The sequence below is a fragment of the Hibiscus syriacus genome, unplaced genomic scaffold, assembly GCF_006381635.1.
Source record: "Hibiscus syriacus cultivar Baekdansim isolate YM2019G1 unplaced genomic scaffold, ASM638163v2 tig00018586_pilon, whole genome shotgun sequence".
Classification (NCBI taxonomy): domain Eukaryota; kingdom Viridiplantae; phylum Streptophyta; class Magnoliopsida; order Malvales; family Malvaceae; genus Hibiscus; species Hibiscus syriacus.
Window position 1 is genome coordinate 765069 of NW_024062441.1, and position 16196 is coordinate 781264.

General features: G+C 37.1%; 1 pseudogene; it reads right to left on the reverse strand.

Moving 5' to 3' along the window:
• Window positions 1-11303: 11303 nt before the first annotated feature.
• LOC120209315 lies at window positions 11304-15136 on the reverse strand (annotated as a pseudogene).
• Window positions 15137-16196: the final 1060 nt, after the last annotated feature.

Below are 16196 nucleotides of genomic sequence, written 5' to 3' on the forward strand. Positions count from 1 at the left end.
AGTCACCTTGCAGTCCGGGTAAGGTCCCGGATGAGACAACCACTTGTGGGGTTGGTGGTATGGTTATCCCCTCAGATGCACCTTCTCCGGATGTACTTGTCTATTATTGTAAACCAGATAACTTAGCCACGATCTGGTCGACTAAGGACTCCGTGCTTTTCTTAATGGACTCCATGGTACGTTGACTGTTCTGAGCCATTTTGTCCTCCAATTCTTTCTGCAGTCTTGCCATGTTCTCCTCAATCTTCTCAATTCTGGCATCCATTTGTTTTTTTTTGCACGAGTGTTGTGAGGGTGATGCGTATCTAATGCTTGCGGTGGTACGCTTGGTGTCTGAGACATGTTCTGTTAGTTAATAAGAATGTAAAAACATGGAAAATATAAAATAAAAACAAATATGAAAATATAAAATACAAGAAATGCAATGCATAATGTATGCAATTTGGAGGCATTGATCCAAAAAAGTGTTCATTATTATAAATATTCCTTATTCAGACAAAACTATTGTATCTTTTAAGAGACATAAAAACAAATTAAAGGTACATTCTAAATCCTCTAGACCCCTAACAGCTTTTAGTAGGTTGACAAGTCTTCTGCCTTCATCTGTCACTGGTTGAATGCCTTGTCGAACCACTCCTGCTTTCCTTGCCAGGCCGTGAAGATGACGAGTTGCCTTATGTACTTGTTCCAGGAAATCTCGGATGGTTGCATCTCTGGCCCTTACCCTTCGTTGTGTTTTCTCCCATTGGAAACGCCACTGTAAACCTCCATCAAAGGGCACTATCTGAAGCTCGTTCGCTTGCCTTTTGAACCCATCTACAACAGCTTCTAACTCAGCTATTGTCTTGCCATCCTTTTCATGTTATTTCTCTAAGTCTGCCACCCGGATTCTCAAGCGTTGGTTTGATATTGACTGTCTGACAAGCGCCTTTGAGTAGTCTTCAGTTGTTCCTTCCAAGCTCTTTTATCGTGCCCCTCGAATTTCCTTTTCAGACTGTGAGCTTCGTCTTTCCAGTATTCAGAGGTTACTTTTAACTTGGAGTTATCCTTGACCTTATCTTGATAGCCTTTTCTTAAGTCTTCGAGCTCAAAATGGACTCTTTTCTGTTCCCTTTCCAGTTTATCTGCTTTACCTTTCTGAGAGTCGGCATCTAGCTTCCATTGATAACGTTCAGCTTCAAGTTCCTTAATCCTCTTCTTAAGCTTATTATTCACAGCTTCAAACTCTGCACTGGTTATCTCAAGTCCATAAGGGACAGACCTGAGATGTTCCTCCATAGTTCGGGTGTCTTCGCAGTCTGGCACCGGAATGTTATCATTCTTTCTCAATCTTCGCCACTCCACATAATCCGAAGTAAGCATGTCTCTGGCAGCTACAACATCCATCCAAAATACTTACTTCCATGAATCGGCTGCTTCCTTGATCATCTTCTTATAACTGTCACCGCTATATACAAACTCTTATTTAATTAGTTTGTATGTTGCGGGAACAAACTAACGTGCCCCATACTGTCTCAGTGCCAATAACGGAGCATACCCAACTACACCCCAAAGTCCAAGTAAAGTTATAGTGTCAGAATCCCCACAACGGAAAAGAATGTCACCGAGGAACAACCATGGGGCTCTCCAGGTAATATCCTGATCCTGAAGATGTGTAAAAACTTTCATCCACTTTTCCTTTGAAGCACCTTCATGCCATTTCATTGTGATGAACTCTCACAAAGGTGAATATGTGGTGCTAAATCGGCGGTAGGCAACCCCTTTAGCCTTCCAGAAGTGGCTGTGAATCCAGACTTGAAGGAGCTGAATACACCCAACGAACCTTCCTCCACCAGATCTTCGACAATGATTAAGAGACCGAAAGGTCTCGGCTAAGATGGTCGGTGCTGGGTTGACTCGTCTTGGAAGTTGTTCGAACAGCTCTACTACAGCAGCATCAATGTAACCCAAAGTCTTCGGGAATATAATTAGACCATACAGACCAGTGCAAACAGGTCTATTACCTTCCACTCATCGGGATGGTTCTTTATCAGTTGCTTGATATGAAGCCAAGCAATTCCTTCCCCATTGCCTTTACATCGAGCCCGCTCAGTTACCCATTTTTCGTCAACCCGACAACTTTGGCTAGTGCATTCTTGAAAGGCTGGCTTTTAATGTGTTTCAGGTAGGCCCTCTCTAGTCTGATACTTTCACAGTGTAACAGTGTAGTGTATTCTTCAATAGTGGGCACCATGTCCTCCTGATTAAAAGTAAAGCAATTGTATCTTGGGTTCCAGAATTGAACCAAGGCTCTGATTAAGGGCTCATCGGTCTTGATATTAAGCAAAAGTGCAATGTCACCGTACCGTTGGCTGAATTTCTGTTTCTGATCATTCTTCCAACTGTCTCAGATGTCTCGAAGCTCTTGCACGTCATTCTGTTTTAGGCTGATAGAGGCATAGCTGACCAGCTCTAACACATAGCTTCTTTGAAGATTGTCTCCCTTTTCCTTCTGAGTCTTCTCAGACCATAGTCGTACCTCAGGGTTTTTAATCTCTTGTATTACAACACCTTTGTCCATTTGTTCAAATTATTTTATGTGTAATAAATGCTTTTTAGGGATCAATGACCTCTTATTATGATGCAAATACTAAAAAAACAAACACAAGAAAAAAGTTAGTACAATAAAAATAAATAAATAAATATAAAATGACGAAATGGAAGAAAAAAAAGAAACATAGTTAGGGTAAAAAAAATCCTAGGTCTTGGAATGTGGTTTCGGGGTAGGATCTAATTCTCCACAATCTCCCAGTTTAGGTTCTAAAAAACGGTACTCGAGTTCTCCTTGCCCGTGCCCCCCTTGGGCTTACCAGACCCTTAGTCCTAAACCCATCACAGGCTTGTGTGGACTAAGTTAAACTCGAGAGGACACATTCCCTTATGTCTATGCGGAGAATAAAATCACACGAAGACATAAGGTATATGAATCCCGAAGGCTAATTGCTAGGCATATGCGGTGAATAAATTCACACGAATGTGTTGCTTTCACCCCCACTTAAAATAGGGTTTAGAGCTCAGGTTTAGAGCATTAAGTGAAAAAACCTTTGAAGGCTGAAATCATTAGAAAACGATTAGTACAACTATTTACTCGAAAATATAATCAAAAGTAAGTAAAAGGATCGAAATGTTACCTTAAAATTTAAACTTACCCTTTTCGTTAAAAAGACAACTGGAAATTACCTTAGCCTGACTCACTTACATGTGTCCCCAGTGGAGTCGCCAAGTTGTCGGAACCGTCTTTCGGTTAGATCCAGAAATTGGGCTTCGACTTGGATTAAATGAATTGGAGTCGCCACCGATCGTTTTAAAACGTTATTTAGGTAGATCGGACACCATCTTACCTGATATGCGTCTTACCAGTGATATGTCGGATTCGAGAGTCGGTTACAGTCAAGGAAGGGTTAGCACCCTTGAACTGCCCTTTCGGTACTATATAATTTCCAGTTGTCTTTAGTTAAGAAAAACATAACTTTAAATTAAAAGGTAAAATAACGATCCCAACGGCTTACCTTAGATTGATTTGAAAATGTACCTTTAAAAAGATAGTGATGTTAGATTCATAGTGTAGTACAAAATTAAATTAAGTTAAAAACGTGTAAATATGAGAACAAACAGAAACGAGAAATAATGAGATAAGTAGACATAAGAATAAAGCAAAACTAAATAAAAGGGTAACATGAGTAAAAACGTAACAAAGTAAAAAAGAATAGAAAAATATGAAAACATAAAACAAAAGCAAGTACATAAAAAAATGAAAAAAAACAAAAGAAAAGAAAAATAAAATATGAAAACAATATATGTATGATAATAAGTTATGGTACATTAAAAAGAAAGATAATGAATACATTATATATATACGAAAAAAAATACAATAAAGAATATACATATAATGATAATAATAGTGACAAAAGAGAAAAAATATATATTTATATACGTTAATAGTAAAATAATAATAAATATAATAGTTATAAATATATATATATATAATAACTTTAAAAAACATTAAAATAAAAAAAATATTGGAATAAAAATAATTAATATATATATATATATTTAATAATACGAATTATCAAAAAGAAATAAATAAAAATATAAAAATAATACATAAGGGACCGTTATGAAAGAAAAGATAAAAATTGGGGCCAAATTAGAATTGAATTGGGTTTTAAAAATTGAATTAGGGGGCTAAATTAAACACTTTGAAACTGGGGGACCAAAACGTGAACCCCCATTCTTGTTAAAAACACGCGGGTCAGACGTGGTCATGGGTCGGGTCAGGCGTCTGATGGGTCTACTATAAAACCAAATTTCTTTTCTAATTTCTCATTTCCTTCCTCCTCCCACGAAAACACTCCCCCCTTGGCTCAAAAATTCTCTCAAGTGTTCTTGAGATTCAAGAACAAGAGTTGTGTGCCGCCTGAAAATGGTGGCCACCGTCTCACCGCCGCTCATCGGTGGTGGCCCACCACAAAACCTGTCTTTTTTAAAGACCACTCTCTTCCCTCAGTCCAGAAATCCAAGTGGTTTCTCAAAAAATCGGCACAAAAAATGCGGATCTAGGAAATAGGTTTCGAGAAAATAAAAGGCCTCACTTCGTTCATCGACCAAAACGTTTGTTTCTGGTGGTTTTCCGAGTCAAGAACAACGAAACGAACGCATGCAAGCCTTAAAACGAAAAAAAGGATACAAACTTTACCTTCTATTGCTTTCAAAATCTCAAAAACGTTTCTGCTTTGCCTTGATAGTGCTCGTGATTTTGCTCGAAAGTTTATGCTTTTATTTCGTATCAACTCGTAGTGTACAAATGAAATGATTACATGTATTTATACTAAAAAATAAACTATTTTTAGCTTGATTTCTGAGTCCTACTCGAACTAAACTAATGCCTTATTTGCTATTTTTCCAGTGTCCCAAACATCCACGTTGCTGCGGTTGTTGTATGAGGGATGGAGTGCCTTGAAACTCGGCGTTGAATGTGTGAAAGGAGAGCTGGTAGCAGGCGTGATACCCCTGGAGTCTTGGTGACGCGGCGCAGATGAGAACTGAATGGAAAGCTAGGGTTTCTGGAAATCTTTGCGTGTTTTGTACCGTTGGATCATACCTTGATCCAACGGTTCCCATGATTGACGGCTAGGACAAGAGTGGAGTGAGCTAGGGTTTCTAAAAACCCTAACTTGTTGTGGGTCTGGACCATTAGGCGTGGTTGGGCCTGATACAAGATGTAAAACATGTTTATAATAATATTTATACAATATATGTAATATATATATAAATATATGTTCATTTCAGTCATAAAAAGTGTGTCTACACATGTAAAGCTGACGTCACCTCCGCCATAAATATTGAGGTAATCCTCTCCGCGTTTCTCCTACATGCACCCAATATAGTACCTTCTTAATTACGAATCACCACCCCTAACCAAGAGCATTTCTGATTTTGCGAAAAGCATGTGTCAAAATTTATTTTGGAAACAGGATCTGGAGGGGGTAACCAGTTTACTAATGGAGTTCAGATTTGCTAGGAGAAAGTCTTGGCACTGAGCTTTTATCGGGGTAATTAATTCTTCAACTCGAACATTTTTCCTTAATGAAGTGCTTTATTTCAAGCAAACCATAATGCCCAGATTACACAGTATTTATGCATGTTTGGTGGATGTATGGTTCTCGAATAACCAATTTAACCAATCGAGTAGATTTGCTACGTTTAGCTAGATTGTCCATTGGTAATGTAGCACAAGCCATAAAAGACGAGCTAGGTAACAATCTCGGGTAATGTGTAAACCTGACTCCAGCACATTAGCACATTTCGGGCAGCTAGGATCTTCAATTATTCATCTATGATGCAGGTTCTGTTTTGTCGGGATAAAATTATTAACAAATCTCCAAACTTCTAACTTGATTTTCCTTTGACAAGCACTAGTCCAAATGCGATTAAACAGGGCTTTGGTTGAACTATGGATTTGATTACGATTTAATAATAACCTGTATCCGCTACGTACACTGTAAATCCCCGATCGTTCACCGCTCCAAAAAATATAGTCATGTTGGTCAAATTTTGATATTGGGATGTCTAGAATCATGTTTACCTCTTCTTCAACAAACACATTTTTAACTAGCTCGACTTTTCAGGAATTTGATTCGCTATCAATTAAATCTGCCACCTTCTCCACTGTGTCAACTTGGTTAGAAACAACGCGATAATGAGAACAACTAGGTATCCAGAAATCATTCCAAATTGAGATAGAGGTTCCTGATCCCACCTTCCAGCGTAACCCCATCTCTAGCAGTCTTCGTGCACTCCATATACTCCTCCAGATATAGGATGGTGCAGTACCCAAACTCGAATCCATGAAGTCCTTGTTTGGGAAATACTTAGAACGTAAAATTCGTCCAACTAAAGACATTGGGTTATTTAACAAGCGTCATCCCCGTTTAGCCAGTAAAGCGATGTTGAATTTTGCCATATCTCTAAATTCAAGGGCCCCATCTTCCTTTAATTGGCTTAGTGCCTCCCACAAACACCAATGAATACTACGTTTGTTCAAAGGTTTTTGCCACCAAAATTTCGCCATTGTACTTTCAAGCTACGAGCATAAAATTTTTGGAAACAAAAACACATTCATAACATAAAGAGGAATAGTATGAATGACATATTTTATAAATACCTCTTTTCCCCTTGTGAGAGCACTCGAACACACCAATTGCTGATCCGACTATTGTACTTATCAAGAAAGCTTACGAAAGCTCTAGATTTATTTTGCCCACTATAGTCGACAGCTCAAGGTACTTCTCCAGACAACTCGTGTTTTCAACCTCAAGAATCCGTCGAACATCATCTCGGTTATTGTCAATGATGTTTGTGTTGAAGAAAACGCCTGACTTATCAAAGTTTATTTCTTGCCCCGAACTTTCTCCATAGAGGCGTAAAATGGTTTTAATTTGCATTGCCACTTGAGAAGACACCTCACCAAAAATAACACAATCATCTGCAAATAGTAGATGAGATATCGAAGGTGCATATCGGTTTATTCTGACTCATTGGATAGAATTCAAGGTACTAGCTCGACGGAATAACACCGATAATCCTTCGCTGCATATGAGAAATAGTTAGGGACTGAGTGGGTCACCTTAACGTAGAACCCTTTGAGTCGCAAACTTATCACCAGCTACGCCATTGATTATCACAAAATAAGTGACTGAACTAACACACTGTTTTACAAAATCAATCCAAACTGTCGAGAATCCCATCTTTTCCATCATAGCCCAAACAAATTGCCATTCAACTCTATCATACGTTTTGCTCATGTTTAGTTTTAGCTCAAAATAACCCTTTCTACCAACTCACCTCTTCTGGTAAGAGTGGAGAAGTTCATACGCAACGATTATATTATATGTTATTAATCTCTCGGGTATAAAAGCGTTTTTTGCCTCAACAATACAACAATTTAGATGGCTTTGCATACGATTGACCAACATCTTCGATACAATTTTAAAGAGAACGTTACATAAACTGATAGGACGAAACTGGTTCAATTTCTTTGGTTCAGTCACTTTTGGGATGAGTACTATATGTTTATGGTTAATTTCGCTCATATCATAATGTTCGCTCATATCATAATGTTCGTTGAGTGACCCAATACAATACTCAGCTATTTCAGGGCCAATTATGTACCAGAACCGCTGATAAAATATCGCACCTAATCCATCTTCACTCGACGCTTTTAATGGGTTAACAGATTTAGCTGTCTTCTAGACTTCCTCCACTGAGAATGGTCGAACTAAGTTTGCGTTAGCCTCTCGCGAGATGCATTTGTTGACACCCTCCAATACCTTATTGTTTAACACGGTTGTTGTTGACGTAAATAAATTCTTGAAATATTATCGTGCAAGATTTTCCATCCCCCACTCGTCATCAATTCAGCTCCCATCGTCGGTATCAAGGTAATGGATTTTGTTTCTTCTTTTTCTTTAGGAGGCGTACCTATGAAAAAAAAAGAAGTATTTTTATCCCCGTTTCTCAGTCAATTAACCAGAGCCTGTTGTTCGCAGTATAGTTCATGTTTGTCCGCTTTCAAATTTAATCAGAGCTTGGTATCGACAATTTCACTAAGCACATCATCCGTTGGAGTTTGTTCCATTAGCTCTAACAATCGGCGTTCTAATTCTATAGTTGTCAATCTTTTTTGCCGACAAATAGTCTTGAACCATCGACCTAAGCCACTGCTGACACAATTTAATTTGTTAAGTACCGACCCTTCGGTAGTGCTCCAAATTCTTTTCACCTCTTCTTCTCAAGAGTCTTCTAATAACCAAGAAGCTTCAAATTTAAAGTGTCATTGTCATGTTCTTTGATTGGGACTCGTTGTATCAAGAAGTAGCAGACAATGATATGAGAAATCGTGCATAAGGTGTCGTAATAAGTAGTTTGAAAATAACGTTTTCCAAGAAGTGTTTGCAAATCCACGATCGAGAGATTCTCAGATATTATTTTTGCTTGTTTTTTCATGCTTCCAAGTAAACCAAGGGCCTGAATATCCGATATCCACTGATCCGCATTCGTCGATGGCTTCTCGAAATGCACTCATCTGTCTTTTCCCTCGAAGGAGACCACATTCCTTTTCAAAAGAGAACATTATTTCATTAGTCACCAATGACCAACCAAGGTATATCCTAAGAGTTGTTTAGACGTCGTAAGAGATTTTAAGACTTCGATCTACGGTTCTCTTTCGGGGTTCCATAAAATCATGTGCATCTCCATGAGGCTTCTTCATCGGCGTCTAAGATTAGCACATCTATATGGTAGTTCGATACGGATCGTAAAGAAACATTATAGCCTACCTGCCAAGCTAGGCATAAACCTCCATGGGTTCCAATTGAATCAACCTCAATACCAAGCAAAAAACCACACGACTTGCAAATTTTTCCATTCGAGAATTTTGTAGATGTCTCTATAAAGAAGACTACAGTTGGGTTTATATCTCTCAGCATGTGCCTGAGACGATGAACTGTCCGGGGCAACACCAACCCTCAGACGTTCCAACTTAAAAGTTTCATTGCTTCCGGCTGGCCTAGGTTTCCAAGTCTACTGATATCTTTAGGGTTCCAGTTAATGTTCCATCAGATCCAGCTAAGGTTAACTGGTCGTTCCTCGGTCGCTCTGTATTCTCAACTTTCTAAGGGATTATCCTCTTCCACCGATGTCATGGTCACATCAATAACACCTTCCAGTGAGGGAACGAATGTTTGTAGTGTAAAAGCATGTTCAATCCAAGCTTTAGTTGTCGTGACTTGTTTATCTGCTATCGATTAACTAATAACTAAACTGGTAATACTCGTGTTTTCTTCCCGTAACCAAGGGTTGGTCACCACTCCACTTCTCCTTGGAGGTGCTCGAATAGAAACATCCCACAATAGAGGAAGATCACTTTTATCTTGAAGAATACGTACTGGAAAAAAAATTCTCCGTGCCCAAGTTTTCCGCAGAGAAAACAATTAACAACCCCTGTATCCTAACGATACTGCTGTAGAATCATAGTCAAGGAACTGACCGATAAAGTTGCTAAATTGTCGTGCTATTTCTTCCGATATAAAATCTGTTACCAAATCGTTAACTAACAGGGTTTTAAAAAACGATCCGCGACCCGATTTCGGCTGCGATATAACGGTTTTGCCGCCTTCAGAGTTACCCGCGACGGCCGCAATAGCGTCCGCGACAGCCGCAATAGCGCCCGCGACGGCCGCAATCACGGTAAATTCGAAATAACCGAAAACGCGACCGCGATTTGAAACCCTGTTAACTAACACCCAGAAATCAACGTTGTTATGTTCAACTAACATAGGATCTTCTCTTTGTAGTAATCAGTGGAAGATCAGTAAGTGTAAATTAAAGTACCAGGGTTCCTCTGAATAAATCCGCTTTAAATCCACTTCACGGTATAGCTAAAATAAGAATCGTCCTTTCCCTAGATCCGTGATTAAGATGCCTCCAAATTAACCATACTTGAAGTTTGAAAACGGTCAACTAAACAGTTTACGAAAGTAATTTGTTGTTAATTGTTGGGTTGTCCGACTATGAACGCTTCACCCTTCTCTTCCTCCAAATTGAGACTTGCCAACTCATGCTCTATTGCTCCCATAATAAAGCAAGATGACCTAGAAAATTAAGAATAACTGGAAAAACAAACTGAAAATATAGGCTGAGATCACAGCTCAGAATAAAACCCTAGCATAGAGGGTTAGAGAACTGCAAAGAACAATTAATAGGAAGAAAATCTTTTATTTTTTTTAAAATCAAGTGTTAGTGACCCTGGAAGATAGTAGTTACTTCCGTGCAAAGAACAATTTTACATAAATTTGATCATAGTTTAACTCTAGTATGACTACAATGCTTAAAACATGTTTTTTTATAAGAGCATTATCTCAAAATAAGAATTGTAGAAATATTCTCCAATTATATCATAAATTTTAGTAAAACAGATATAAATATCGGCGTTGTAGAAAAATCCTCAAAGTACGAGGTGTGAGTGATGAGAGGGACACAAGCTTTGAAGGTTTCAAAGTCGATTCTGCCATTGAAGCTTAAATTTTGTAAAGTATTGATGTTCTTTTGACTAATTGCATGGATAAACATGGGTTTTTTTTGCTTTGTAAGTTAAAACGTGAATCCTGTAATTTTTTATTTTTTTAAAATTTTGAAAACAATTTTCTAAGAAAACACTGAAAACACCATTTATATTTTTTTTTTAAATTTTCACTTATTTTTATTTTCATTTTTTAGAAATCATTTTATGCTTTTACCACTAAACACATTTTCTTCAACGTTTTCTGTTTTCTAAGAAAATGAAAATAGCTTGTATTTCCTTAAACCAAACGAACCCTAATTTTTTCAAAACCAATGACCAAAATAAGATAGTCTAAAAACAAAGGAGATCATCTTCTTAGTTTACCCTATTTATTAGACATAAGTTAAAATTCATCCATTAAATTTCACTGAATAGTTCCTTTCTTCTTCTTTTGTTTAAGTACTTGAACCTATAACGTTTAATTTTGGATTAAAACAACCCTTGATTGAATAAAAACCATTAGTTGACTAACAGTAAACACTTGTCACTGACGTAACAAATCTTGTGTTCAAAGTATTGACATGTCATTGACATGTGCACATAATCAATTACGTGACATATGTCACGATAGCACATGTCATGCGTCCAAAGTGATAACATAATACTACTTTGTTAGTAAAATATTTATACATGTATGCAAGAAGCAAAAAGAGTGGTCTTAACGATGAACATCCGCAATTGATTGTGATAACCAAGGCCAGTGAATAAAAGGAATGAAGAAGTAGAGCTGCAACATGCTTTTTGCATGTGAAAAAGGAATACGTGCTCCAGTATTTTCTAACTGCTTATCCGTTTTCATTCTCTTTGCATTTGGCGCCTCTGCAACACTATTGCCACTGTTCTGGGGGGACGATGTATCATGCTGGTATGCACAGTTGTCTCCATTCTTGCATCCCCTGGAACTGTTAAAGTACATGCAAGGCTTCATTATCTTCGGCCTTGAGTCTCTCAATTTGGGGTTGTTTATTTGCTCTTGATTCGGTCTTAGGTGCTAATTGTATCGGCTGTTGAACTTCTGAGCAGGTTCTTGTCTTTCTCCTCCATGCTACTGAATCAAGTTTTTGTAATAGTTTAAATCCTTCGTCTGGGTAAGTCCAACAGCAGGTGCAGGTGCAGGTGAAGGTGGATGGACACTGGGAATAGGGCCTTGTTTATTTGAGGGTCCAACTCCGACCCCATATGGCTGAGCATAAAATGCTCCACCATATGTAGCTGATAAGGATGCAGTACCATTTCCTGTTCTATAGATGTGGGTAGGAACTGGGTTGGAGTGATTTACAGGTGGGGGTGGGTCAGGAGAAGGTACCAAAGGGGATGACGATTCAGTCAAGTTTTGAGCACCTGAAGCTGCTTCATAATCAGTAATTAATTTCTCAATCAATCCCGGGTTGCTGAGAACTTTAACAAGCAATTCGAGATCAATCATGTTTCCGGGTTCATTGATTTGGTTAATTGCTGCTACACCGGGTTCAACATTAAGAACCATTCCAGCAGCTGGTTTTTCATCAATCGAGGCACTTGAAACACTCGCATACTGCAATGCAGAGTATGTAAAATACCAGGAGGCAGCATCTGGGGTTGTGAATTAAGTGGAGTTTCAATTGCTGCATCCTCATCTTCAATAGGAGTAATGGGTATTTGAGGAGTTTGCTGATCGTTATATTGACAATTTCTATGTCTGCTAAAACCGAAGGGCTGCACAACGAGAAGAAAATTTAGTCTCATGGAAAAGTAAAACCCAAGAGAAGCGGGTTCTAGGAAACCCACCCCACAACCCGTCAAAAAGCGATGAAAAAAAGGAAAGTATCGAACTTTGTAGGGATTGCAGATAGGCGTGGATAAACAGCTTCAAGTACTCTCACTTCTCTCTGATTTTGAACCTCCACCTCTTTACTTTCCTCTCCGGCAACAACTTGCCAATTCAAGTCCAAAACAAACTGTGAAAATGGGTATTCAACTTCAATGTAAATGTCTGGGAGCAATAATCACAAATCAAATTAAAATAGAAATGGCCAGAAAATAAGCTTTTAGAAATGTTACTCTGAGAGGACATCTCCATTTAATGACAGGAATTTCCAACAAGTTAATCTGCAGATGATTTGTAGAATGAGCTTCTTCAAATCCCGGAGGCAGAATGTCATCCACAGCTGCCCCAATTAGATGTGATACCGAAGAGGCTTTTGCTCGGAGGTGATCTTGACCACCCAACCCGACTTGTGATGGCGAATCCTCTGATAGAAACAGCCTTACCTGTTAAGTGAAGAAGCATTTACATATTCTGTTCGTCATCTTTGATAAAATAAGATTGTGAAATGCTCAAACATGATTTTATCTTACAAACACACTCTGGCAACTAAATGAAGGGAGGATTCATATACATATATGTATATATGAGTATACGTTGACACAATGTAAAACTTCTAAGTTTTACACGTTTTTTTGGATCATTGATGAGTGAAAATGGATATATGAGATTAACAGTAGAAAATGAGGAGATTTTTACAAAAAGAAGAAGAAGAATTGGATTATTCTCAATTTAAAAGTTTTAAACTCGGTTACTCAAATGATCCAAAAACAAAAACATGTAAAAGTTTTAGTGTTAAGTGGATCCTAATCTCTCTGTATATATAGGAAAATTATCTAATACACAGGCTGTGTAAACTTTAATTTACACAAGCCTGCATCTTTTAATGCCGTGTCCTATTTAGGGTTTATGCGTTAGAGTTTTAGATTTTAGGGTTTAAATAGGCAGTGAGCCTATATATATAAAAAAAATTACTCATATATGTATATAATAACTTTCTAGTAACAACAAAATTGGAGTGCAAGCGGAATTAACTATGGCATCTATGATGCTGATATGTGCCAGCGAATCCATTATTTTTCACAGAATTATTACAAATAGTTTAACTCTCACTAAGGATTAGCTGAGACTAATAAAATCTCAAGGTGGATTTCAATTGCTTGCCTTAGAAAACTTCACCTATACTGTTACAATTAGAAGCGGCATAAAATCTAGTATTAGCTACTACTCTAGCTCGAGTAAACTCCCCTTGCTGGAAATGGATGCTAGAGGCCAGTTGTATAAGCAACATACAAACTTAGTAAAATAAGACAGATAAGTACTTGCCCCTAGACAATCAAATGAGTTAAGATGGCAGCAACAATGTGTTTTGTCAAAAATGAGATGCTACGAAACCAATCATCTAATCAAGCCTTGTAGATTTAGATGCAGGTTACTAATCAACAGATATATTGGTCTTGTTGCTGTAACTGTAAGGCTGGGATAAGAAAATGAGATCAGCTATTTTTCATTTTTGTGAGAATAACCCAGCCTAATCTATTGAGAAAAACTGCTTTCTTCACTCTCAGCACTTAACTCGATAGAGAGAAAGTTGGACCGGACCTACTCCCTTGCTAGCACAGCATTGGATAGCCCCTTTTTGGTCACAAAACCTTTGGCAGATGGCATTTCTGAAATCTTACATCAAACAAGAGTAAAAATTCAATTCAAATTAGTTCAGACTACCAAATGAAAATCTTAGGATGAGACAGAAAAGACTCTTTATCGACCTGTGGGCTGTGGTGGCTATATAGGGGCATACCATTTCAATTTGTAAAGAACAACATGCACCTAAGAATTAGGGATTCTAAAACTGGAACTTCTCCTAAGGAAATTGATGGTCCTTTCAAATTTTTTAGGACTAGGGATAAAAATCAAATACTTAACATACCAAAATATAAAGTCAAGACATCAGAAATAAAGCAATATAAGAAGCATTTATTAACTTAACCTGCATCCTAATCAAACTCCATGGATATTTTAAAGCTGCATTCTGGTTATATTATCGAGTTCTGCAAAGATGAACACTATATGAAGGAAAACATCATGAATGGACACGCCAAGGAAGCTAATCAATGGCAACATATTGTTATACTTTCTATCATTTTTGAATAAGCTAGCAGTGATAGTCTGTCACCATTTTCATTCCCTCATTTCTGTGTCTAACTATAGCATGACAAACTTTCCAACTCTATTAACAGATTTATTCCCGTAAAAACATAAAGTTGTGAAACTAAATTAGACATAAATACAAGAGAAGGGGGGACAGCCCGTTATTCATACCCCTAAAAGGTTTATTGCAACAATGGCATCACCAAAATGAAAAACTCATCCGAAATCATTCATTAAAAGAATACAAAAAAATGAACAAAATCGACCGCCAGAAAGGTTCAAATGCAGTTCAAGAGAAAGAACAATAGATGAAATATTACTGAAAAAAGCATCAAAAACAACATAACAAGAAGGTTCAGATAGCTCCATTCTCCAACACTTTGACTTAAAATTTTGCAATCTCCTTTTCTCTATATCACCTGAAATGGACCTAAAAAATTAAGAAGTTCCAAAGTAAAATTGCAATTGTACCTGACAAAGGTGAAGGTCCGATGCCCAAGTAACCAGTGCAGTCCTCGCATCGCAAAAAAACACAAAATAGTATACTAAGAAAAAAATGGTCCTTTTTGCCGCTCCGGTTCTCGGCAAAAATGTTGAAGTCCAGTTCCCAAAAAAAGAGTCTCGGTCGTTAAATTAAGACAACTATATCGATAACCCTAATTGTAAGAAAAATGAAAAAGCCCTACACTTTCGAAATAGAGAAACCCATGGTGATCCTAAAACCGTTTCTCAGGGCTTTGCCGTGTTCCTTTAAAGTGTGTATTTCTTTCCTGGGCTTCTGTTCTGTAAAAGGGGTGACGCGTCAAAGTGAAGGGATGCTCGTCGTGTATTTACACGCGTTGTAAATGCAAACTGGACTTTTGGATTGAGAATTCGAGTCTTCTTCAGAAGTGATGCTATTGACTACAGCTACCAAAGCTGATTTTGAGCTACATCAATTTCCACTCAAAAATTTTATATTCATAACCAATTAAAATTTGAGCGGCTATCTCTAATCTCCATCTCTACTCTACAATATCTCTATCTCTATTCTAAAGATAAAATAATACTTCATCTCTAACATTATCTCTACATTACTATCAACTCTACTTTATTCATAATATTTAACTATTATAATATTAATTTTATAAATATAAAATAAAACATATATATTTCTAATAAATATCAAGATAAAAAGTATAAATAAAACATTCATAAATAACATTACAAAAAATATAAATAAATAAAAAAATTACAATTCATAATAATAATGCGAAAAAACATAAGTTACATAATTATATATTTTAATTCTCGGAATTAGAATATTCATTTTAAAAATGTTCAATTAGTGCATTTAATCTACTTGAATTTTAAAAAAATTACAAAAATTACAAAAAATCAGAAAAATTACAAAAAAAAATTAATATATTTATTTATCTAATTTCAATGTATTTTTATTTATCTTTCAATTTAATCTACTTGAATCTAAAAAATCAAAAAAAAATTGTAGCGCAACTATAGTACCGCGCTACATCTGACGTAGCACTATAGCAATTCTCCAAAGCGGAGATGTTTTTGGCAATGGGCTGGAGGTTGTTTTTT